The sequence below is a fragment of the Tamandua tetradactyla genome, chromosome 26 (assembly GCF_023851605.1).
Source record: "Tamandua tetradactyla isolate mTamTet1 chromosome 26, mTamTet1.pri, whole genome shotgun sequence".
Taxonomy (NCBI): Eukaryota; Metazoa; Chordata; class Mammalia; order Pilosa; family Myrmecophagidae; genus Tamandua; species Tamandua tetradactyla.
In genome coordinates this window covers 7453220-7463080 of record NC_135352.1, presented here as the reverse complement: position 1 = coordinate 7463080, position 9861 = coordinate 7453220, and positions in this window count along the sequence as shown.

Genomic DNA, 9861 nt, shown 5'->3' with positions numbered 1-9861 from the left:
AAGAAGGAAGAAGGAAGGTAGAAAAGAAAAAGAAAGGAAGAAAAGCAGGTAAGAAGAGAAAAACAAAGGAAAGGAAGTTCTTTTTTGAGGCTTTTTGTAAAATAAGTTCTTGGTTACAAAATGAAAAATATTTGGGCTTAACTCTTCTACTGATCAGGCAATTTCTTTTTTTGCTTATTTTTAAAATAAGATCCTTGTTAATTTGAAGAAAATCATTTCTTAAATTGGATGCTGGAGTCATATAAGCAAATATTCCTGTTCATATATGGCATTCTAAGAAAAGAATCTACTTTTGCATTAACCCTGGTAATCAGCTGTTCAGTAGGACCAAATCCATTTATTCCAACCTTCACCATCATGTCTCCTAGATGTGTCTGTGCACTAAAAGATACGCTGTCTGTCGAGTGGTGAGGAGAAGACAGCCTCAAACATCTGTTTGATGGCTCTGCAAATATGTTTTTTCTTGGCTTGCCCTGCAGATGGTGCTCTTCAGCTAATTGTACTCCACAGTCATAAAGAGGTTCTATGTCTTTAAGTCTCTACTGACTCCCTCTGTCCAGGGTAGTTGAAATCATAGCTCAGGGATGGGCGCAGCAATCTGAATTCACTGATGAAAAGCTGTGATCTGTGCTCAGCTATCTCCCTCCCCCTTTTGTTGGGGATGAGCTGACTTTATATAAACACACCACTTTCACCCCTTTGGTGTGAGACTGAAACAGAGGCTGCTGGCTGCTTTTATCTAAGGTGGGTTTAAATTGTAGCTGCCCTCAGAACAAGGACCCAGTGATCTGAGTTTATTCAAAAGCCGTGATTGGAGCTCAGCCATGCCAGTCCCTTTGCATTCTCGGGGAAGAGGACTTCTATGCTCCCTTTTGACAGCAGCAGCTAGCCAGGTACTGGCCCCCAAGGCAATCCGGGAGAGTGGAAGATAGGTGCCAGTTTCCTCAGTGTGGAGAGAGCTACTCACATTTCTTCACAGCAGATTATCAGTCCCTTCTTTGTGTTCTTCCATGAATTCTGTAGTGTTCTTCTGGCCTCTGGAGTCCCAGAACAGCTGTTTCTAACAGTTCCTGGCTGTTTATTAGCTGCCCTAGAGGACAAACTGAGTACTGTAACTCCCTACTCCAACAACCTCCTTAGAAGTTCTGTGATTGAAAAATTTTTACATACAGAAGTGCAGGTTGTTGCCATCAATGACCCTTTTGTTGACCTCAACTACATGGTCTACAAGTTCCAGTGTGATTCCACCCATGGAAAGTTCCAAGGCACCATCAAGGTCAAGAGCAGAAAGCTTGTCATCAATGGGAATTCCATTACTATCTTCCAGGAGTGAGAGCCCATCAACATCAAACATGCACCCATGTTGGTGTTGGTGGTGAACCATGAGAAGTAGGACAGCTCCCTCAGGATCGTCAGCAATGCTTCTTGCACCAGCACTGCCTGGCTCCCCTGTCCAAGGTCATCTATGACAACTTTGTCACCGGTGAGGGCCTCCTGACCACTGTTCACACTATCACTGTCACCCAGAAGACCGTGGATGGCCCCTCTGGGAAAATGTTATGACAGCCATTGGGCTGCCCAGAACATGATCTCTGCATCTGTTTGAGCTGCCAAGCTGGTGGGCAAGGTCATCCTAGAGCTGAATGGAAACTGGCATGGCCTTCCACATCTCCACCTCAATGAGTCTGTTGTGGATCTGACCTGCTGACTGGAGAAAGCAGAAAGAGGTGAAGCAGGGCATCTGTGGATCCCCCAAAGGATGTGTTGAGCTACCCTAAGTCTGAGGTTGTCTCCTCCTCATGGTACTTTGGACCCAGGCTAACACCCTTCATGGGTCACTGGCCCTGTTTTTACTGGGGAATACTGACCTGTGGAGGTTCTCACTAGGGTGACCCTCTTCCCAGAATTTGCCCTTGAGGCAAAAGCAGCTAGAGACAACCAAAGGAGTGTTAAAAACTATGGAGTCAAGCAAAAAAAAATGAATAGATCAACATTACCAAAGAAGGAACAGAGGCGAGAACGTTTTCTCCCAGCAGAGAAGCAATTGCAAAAATAGTGCAAACTCAAAAATTATATCATATATCCAGGGCAAGAATCAGATGAACAAGAGCTGAAAAAGTATGATCAGTTAAATACAGGCCAGCTTAAAAGTCTAGACAAAGGCAGATCAAACAAAAAGCCTTAACACAAAGCAATTGTGCTGGTTTGAAATGATGTATGCACCCTAGAAAAGCCGTGTTTTAATCCTAATACCATTTTGCAAAGGCAGCTGTTTCTTCTAATCCCTATTCAGTATTGTATGTTTGGAACTGTAATTAGATCATCTCCCCAGAGATGTGATTTAATCAAGAGTGGTTGTTAAACTGGATTAGGTAGAGGCATGTCTCCACCTATTTGGGTGGGTCTTGATTAGTTTCTGAAGTTCTATAAAAGAGGAAATATTTTGGAGAATGGGAGATTCGGAGAGAGCAGAGAATGCTGCAGCACCACAAAGGAGGGAGTCCATGAGCCGGTGACCTTTGGAGATGAAGAAGGAAAATGCCTCCCGGGGAGCATCATGAAACCAGAAGCCAGGAGAGAAAGCTAGCAGATGATGCCGTGTTTGCCATGTGCCTTTCCAGCTGAGAGAGAAAGTCTGATTGTGTTCACCATGTGCCCTTCCACTTGAGAAAGAATCCCTGAACTTCATCAGCCCTCTTGAATCAAGGTATCTTTCCTTGGATGCCTTTTATTGGACATTTCTGTAGACTTGTTTTAATTGGGGCACTTTCTCAGCCTTAGAACTGTAAATTAGCAACTTATTAAATTCTCTTTTTAAAAAGCCATTCTGTTTCTGGTATATTGCATTCTGGCAGCTAGCAAACTAGAACACCAATCAACAGTAAACACCTAGGTGAGAAAGAGAAACTGACCTCCAGAGTGAACTCAACAAGATAATAACACAAACATAGGCATCAGAAAAACATTGAAAGCCATGCTAAGAAACAGGGAGATATAGCCCAGCCAAAAGAACAGATTAAAACTTTAAAGGAGACAAGAATTTTGGAAAACTAATCAAAGAAGCTCAAACAAATCTCTCAAATAAATACAAGGAGGTGAATGAAAAGGCAGGTAAAGAGTTAAAGGCTATTAGGGGAAACATGGGTGAGCATAAAGAAAATTTTGAAGGTATAAAAAGCAACATAAGAGAATTTAGGGGAATGAAGGCAGAATAGAAGAGATTAAAAATACATTAGAGACATACAACAACAGGTTTAGACAGGCAGAAGAAAGAATCAGTGAACTAGATGAGAGGACAATCAAAATCTCACAGACAGAACAGATAAAGAAAAGAATGGAAAAAATTGGGCAAGGTCTCAGGGAACTGAATGATAGAAAAAAGAGCACAAACGGGTGTCATAGGTGTCACAAAAGGAAAAAAAGAAGGAAAAAGTGGCAGAGAGAATATTTAGAAAAAATGTCCCCACTATTTAAAAAAATGTTTTTACTGACAAATCTTCACACACATGTAGTCCATACATGGTGTACAATCAATGGCTCACTATATCACCACATAGTTGTGTACTGATGACCATGATCGTTTTTTACACTTGCATCACTCCAGAAAAAGAAATAAGAAAAAAGAAAAAAACTCATACATCCCAACCCCCTTACTCCCATCTCATTGGCTGCTAGTATTTCAATCTACCCAATTTATTTTACCATTTATCCTCCTATTATTTATTTATTTTGATCCATATTTTTTACTCATTTATCCATACCCTGGATAAAAGGGACATCAGACAAAAAAGATTTTCACAGCCACACAATTACATTGTAAAAGTTACATCATTATACAATCATCTTCAAGAATCAAGGCTATTGGAACACAGCTCAACAATTGCATACACTTCCCTCCAGCCACTCCATACACCATAAGTTAGAAAGGGACATCTATGGAATGCATAAAAATAATCTCCAGGCAAACCTCTTGACTCTGTTTGAAATCTCTCAGCCACTGAAGCATTATTTTGTCTCATTTATCTCTTCCCCTTTTTGGACAAGAGGCCTTTCTCAATCCTATGACACTGGGTCCCAGCTAATCCTGTGAGTTCTGTCCCACATTGTCAGGGAGATTTAAACTCCTGGGAGTCATGTCCATGTAGAGGGGAGAGCAGTGAGTTCATTTGCCAAGTTGGCTGAGAGAGACCACATCTGAGCAACAAAAAAAGACTCTCTAGGAGTGACTCTCAGACATGATTTTAAGTAGGCTTAGGCTACACTTTGCAGGAATAAATTTCATAGGGGTGAGCCCCAGGATTGAGGTCTCAGCCTATTGATTTTATTGTCCCCACTGCTCGTGAGAATATAAGAAATTCTAATGTGGAAGTTGAATATTTTCTCATTTCTCCCTGGTCCCCCAAGGGGACTGTTCTAGTTTGCTAGCTGCTGGAATACAATATACCAGAAACAGAATGGTTTTTAAAAGGGGAATTTATTAAGTTGCTAGTTTACAGTTCTCAGGCTGTGAAAATGCCCCAACTAAAGCAAGTCTATGAAAATGTCCAATTAAGGCACCTTCAAGAGGTTTACCTTCACTCAAGAAAAGCCAATGAAGGTCAAGATTTCTCTCTTAATTGGAAAGGCATCTGGTGAACATGGCAACATGTGCTAGTTTTTTTCTCCAGGCTTCTTGTTTCATAAAACTCCCCTGGAGACATTTTCCTTCTTCATCTCCAGAAGTCTCTTGTTGCATGGGCTCTCATGGTTTTCGTGGCTCTGTTCAAAATGTTCCCTCTTTTAAACAGTTTCAGAAATCAAGACCTGTCTGGAATGGGTGGAGTCAAACCTCCCTTTAATCAAAGATTAATACCCACAATTGGGTGTGTGTCACATCTCCATGAAGATAATCTAATCAAATTTCCAAGGTACAGTGCTGAATAGGGGTTAAAAGAAAAGGCAGCCTCCACAAGGTGGATCAGGATTAAAATATGGGTTTTCTAGGATGCACAATTCTTTCAATCAGTGCATTTCACTTCTGGACCCCCCAAAAGACATGTTTTTCCCATATACAAAATACATTCATTCCATAACAATATCAGAAAGCCTTAAACCTTTTCAGTAACAATACTAATGCAATACAAATTCAAAAACAGTATAAAATCTCATCAAAGTCAGCTCTAGGCATGGTCTGTCCTAAGGCAAAATTCTCCTCTGGCTCTGGACCTGTACTACTCAGAACAAATTATCTGCTGCCAACATACAAAGGAGGAACAGTCATGGGATATATATACCCATTTCCATAGGGAAGAATTGGAAGGAACACAGTGATCACCAGACATAAGTAGTTTCAAAAGCCTGCAGGGAAAACTCTGTTAGATTTCAAAGTTTGAGAGTCATTTATGTTTGGGGCTTTAGAAAGCAACAGTCCCACCCTTTCCAAAGACCTATGCAGTGGCCCTCCTCTCTCTGAGTGCAACCATAGGGGACATTTGGGAGACCACCTTTTCCTTGGCTCTGTCCTCTCCAAGAATTGGGGCTGAATCTGGGCTCTTTGTCATCTCTGGGCATATGCTCAACCCCTTCATGTGTTGGTGGCCAGGTTCTCCCCAAAGCCCAAGGAATGTTCTCCACCATCTTTTTTTGTTTCTGACATTTCATTCAACATATAGTATTCAAGGTTCGTTCATCTAGCTACCTGACTTATCATTTCATTCCTTTTTGCAGCTTCTTGTAGTCTGCTGTGTGTACAATCCAAAGCTCCCCCTTCCATTCCACAGTCATTGTACCCTTAAGCCAACTTCATCCATTGTGAAGCATGAACACTGCCACCATTAGAGCCAGTGTGCAAATGTTCATTTGTGTCTCCACACTCAGTTCCTCTAAGTATATACTGAACAACGGGGTGGCAGGATCATATGGCAACCTCACCCCTAGTCTTCTGTGGAACCACCATACTGTCCTTCAAGGGGCACACTTCTCAATTTCCCTACTGACAGTGAATGGGTACATCACTTTTTCTGTATTTTCTCTAGAACTTGTTTCTCTCTGTTCATTTTTAAACAGGTTTATTCACAAATCATACAATCCAACCTAAGTATATGAACACACCTTCACCACCATAATCTATATGAAGACATTTCCTTTACATCCACAAAGAATCAATACTCCTCCCCCATACCCTCTGCCTGTTGACGTTTAGTTTTGGCATAAGGCCTTTGTTTCATTCAGTAAAGGCATCTTACAATGTTACTGCTGACTACAGACCTTGATTTCATTGATTGTACTTTCTAATATACAACATCCCATTTTCAGCACCTTGCAATGTTCACATTCATTTGTTCTCCCTCATGCAAAAATTTTTTGTTGTATATTTAATCACCATCATTATCCATTCCAGGCATTCCTAAGTTATATCATCTCAGTATTTATCCTCTATCTTTCCTTCTGGTTTCATACATGTCCCCAGCCCTTCACCCTCAACCATACTCACATTCAGCAAACTTATATTATTGTGCTCTAATCAGATAGTATTGTGGTATCCATACCTGAAGTTTTACAATCAGTCCTGTTGCACAATCTCTATTCCTTCAGCATCAAGTGCCTGATCTCTACCTTATTTCTATCTTCTGATAACCTGTGTTATTAACTTCAACTCTCAAATTTCACTCATTAATATTAGTTCATATTAATGAAACTGTATGTATTTGTCCTTTTGTTTCTGGCTAATTTCAGTCAGCATAATGTCCTCAAGTTTCATCCATGTTGTGACATGACTCATGACTTTATTCTATCTTAGAGCTGCACAATATTCCATTGTTATGTATATACCAGAGCTTGTTTAGCCACTCTTCCATTGGTTAAATTTATTCCTAAATATTTTGGTTACTATTGTAAATGGAAGACTTTTTTTTTTTAATTTCACCCTCAGATTGCTTATCACTAGTGTATAGAAACATTACTGATTTTTTGGATTTGGTCTTGTACTTTGCCACTTTGCTGTACTTATTTATTAGCTCTAGTAGCATTGCTAACCTTTGAAGTTTTTTCATCAAGAAAGTATGTTGTATTTTGTCACGTGCCTTTTTTGCATCAACTGAGATGATCATGTGATTTCTCCATTTTGATTTGTTGGTATGGTGTATTGCATCAATTGATTTTCTTATGTTGAACCAGCCTTGCATACCTGGAATAAATCTCACTTGGTATTGGTATATATTTCTTTTAATATGTTGCTGGATATGATTTGCAAGTATTTTCTTGAGGACTTCTTCATCTATATTCATTTAAAAAATTGTTCTGTAATTTTCTTTTCTTATAGTATCTTTGATTGGCATGGTATGAGGTTGATGTTGGCTTCAAATTTTTTGAAGAGTTTGAGCACAATTTATACTAATTCATTCTTGAATGCTTGGTAGAATTCACATGTGAAACCATCTGTTCCTGGATGTTTCCTTTTTGGGAGCTTCTTGATTACTGATTCAATTTTTTTTACTTATTATTAGTTTGTTGAGGTCATCTATTTCTTTTCAAGACAATGTTGGTTGTTCATGCCTTTCTAGGAGGTTGTCCATTTCATCTATATTATCTACTTTACTGTAATTGTTCATAGTAACCTCTTATGGCTTTCATTTTTTCTCAATTGTTTTCATGTTCCCAAGTTCATTTATTTCTGCTCTAAGCTTCATTAACTATTTCCTTGTGTTTGCTTTGAGGTTAGTTTGCTGTAGTTTCTCTAGTTCTTCCAAGTGAATACCTAATGCCTCAGGTTTTGCTCCTTTTTCTTTTTTAATATAGGCATTTAAGGCAATAAATATCCCTCTCAGCACTGCATTTGCTGCATCCCATAACTTCTGTTATGTTGTGTTTTTTTTTTTCATTTTCCTGAAGATATTTACTGATTTCACTTGCAATTTTTCCTTGATCACTGGTTGCTTAAGATTGTGCTATTTAGCCTCTATATATTTGTGAATTTTCTGTCCCTCTGCATGTTACTGACTTCCATTTTCATTCCATTACGATTAGAGAAAGTATTTTGTATGATTTCAATCTTTTTGAATGTATTGAGACTTGCTTTGTGACCCAACATATAATCTATCCTTGAGAATGACCCATGAGCATTTGTGAAAAATGTGTACCTGTTGTTGTAGGGTGTAATGTTGTGCAAATGTCTGTTAAGTCTATTTCATTTATCTTATTATGCAAAATCTATGTTTCCTATTGCTCCTCTGTCTAGACGTTCTATCCATTGATGAGAGTAGGTAATTGAAGTCTCTAGTTATTATGGTAGAGGTGTCTACTTCTTCCTTCAGTGTTTTCCTACGTATTTTGGAGCACTCTGGCTTGGTGCATAAATATTTATGATTGTTGTGTCTTCCTGTTGAATTGTTCCTTTTATTAATTGCCCTTCTTTGTTTGTATTATTTGTTTTATATTTGAAATCTAATTTGTCGGATATTAGTATAGCTTCTCCTGCTCTTTTCTGATTGCTATTTGCATGAGATATCTTTGCCCAACCTTTCACTTTCAATAGATTTTTGCCCTGGATCTAAAATGAGTGTCTTGCAGATAGCATATAGATGGGTCCTATATTTTAATCCATTTTGCCAGTCTGTGTCTGTTGATTGGGGAGTTTAATCCATTAACATTTAATGTTATTATTATAAAGGCAGTATTTTCTTCTACTATTTTGCTTTTTTGGATTTTATATGTCACATCTATTTTTTTCTCTTTTTACCTTTACTTATAGTCTTCATTTCTACACTCTTCTCCAGTCCTTTCTCTTCTGCATTTTCCTATCTGCCTGTAGTGCTTACAGACCCTGCCTTAGTCACAAATTCTTTCAATGATTATTTATCTGAAAATATTTTAATCTCCCCTCATATATATATGCTGTATGGTGGGGTCACATTTCATTGTTTTTCCATGAGATTATCCCATTATTGCAGCACCATTTGTTGAATTGCTTGGTTTTACTTGTGTCTCTTGTGGGAAGTGCAAGGACTGGAAATCAAACTATGGGTCTCCTGAATTACTCTTGTGCTCTTATGCCCCCACCCCCTTTTTTGGCATGGACAAGCACTGGGAATCAAACCCAGATCTCCAGCATGACAGGTGAGAACTCTCCCTGTTGAACCATTGTGGCCTGCACTGTCCCCTCATTTTTGCTGCATGTAGAATTCTTGTTTGGCTGTTTTTCTCTTTCAAAATCTTAAATATATCATACCACTGGCTTCTCACCTCCATGGTTTCTACTGAGAAATCCACACATGGTCTTATTGGGCTTGCCTTGGATGTGATGGATTGCTTTTCTCTCACTGCTATCAAAATTCTCTGCTTGTTTTTGATACTTGACAATCTATTTGGTAAATGTCTTGGAGTATGTCTATTTGGATCTATTCTGTTTGGAGTATGCTGCACTTCTTGTATCTGTAATTCTATGTCTTTCAAAAGAGATGGGAAATTTTCAGTGATTATTTCCTCCATTAGACTTTCTCCTCCTTTTCCCTTCTCTTTTTTTTCAGGGACACCCATAACATGCATGTTCATGTGCTTCATGTGGTCATTCAATTCTCTGAGACCTGCTCATAGTTTTCCATTCTTTTCCCTATGTTTTCTTCTGTGTGTTGGACTTCAGATGTCAAGTCCTGTAGTTCACTAATTCTTTCTTCTGCTTCTTCAAAGTGTATTGTTGTAGGTCTCCACTGTTTTGTTTTGTTTTTTTATCTCTTCCATTATGCCTTTTGTTTCCTTAAGTTGTGCATTTTTCAAACTTTCAAGTTCTTCTTTTTGATCACCCTTTGTTTTCTTTACATCCTCCATCAACTCTTTGATTTGACTTTTGATGAAATTTTGCATGTCTGTTCAATCATCCTCAGTTAG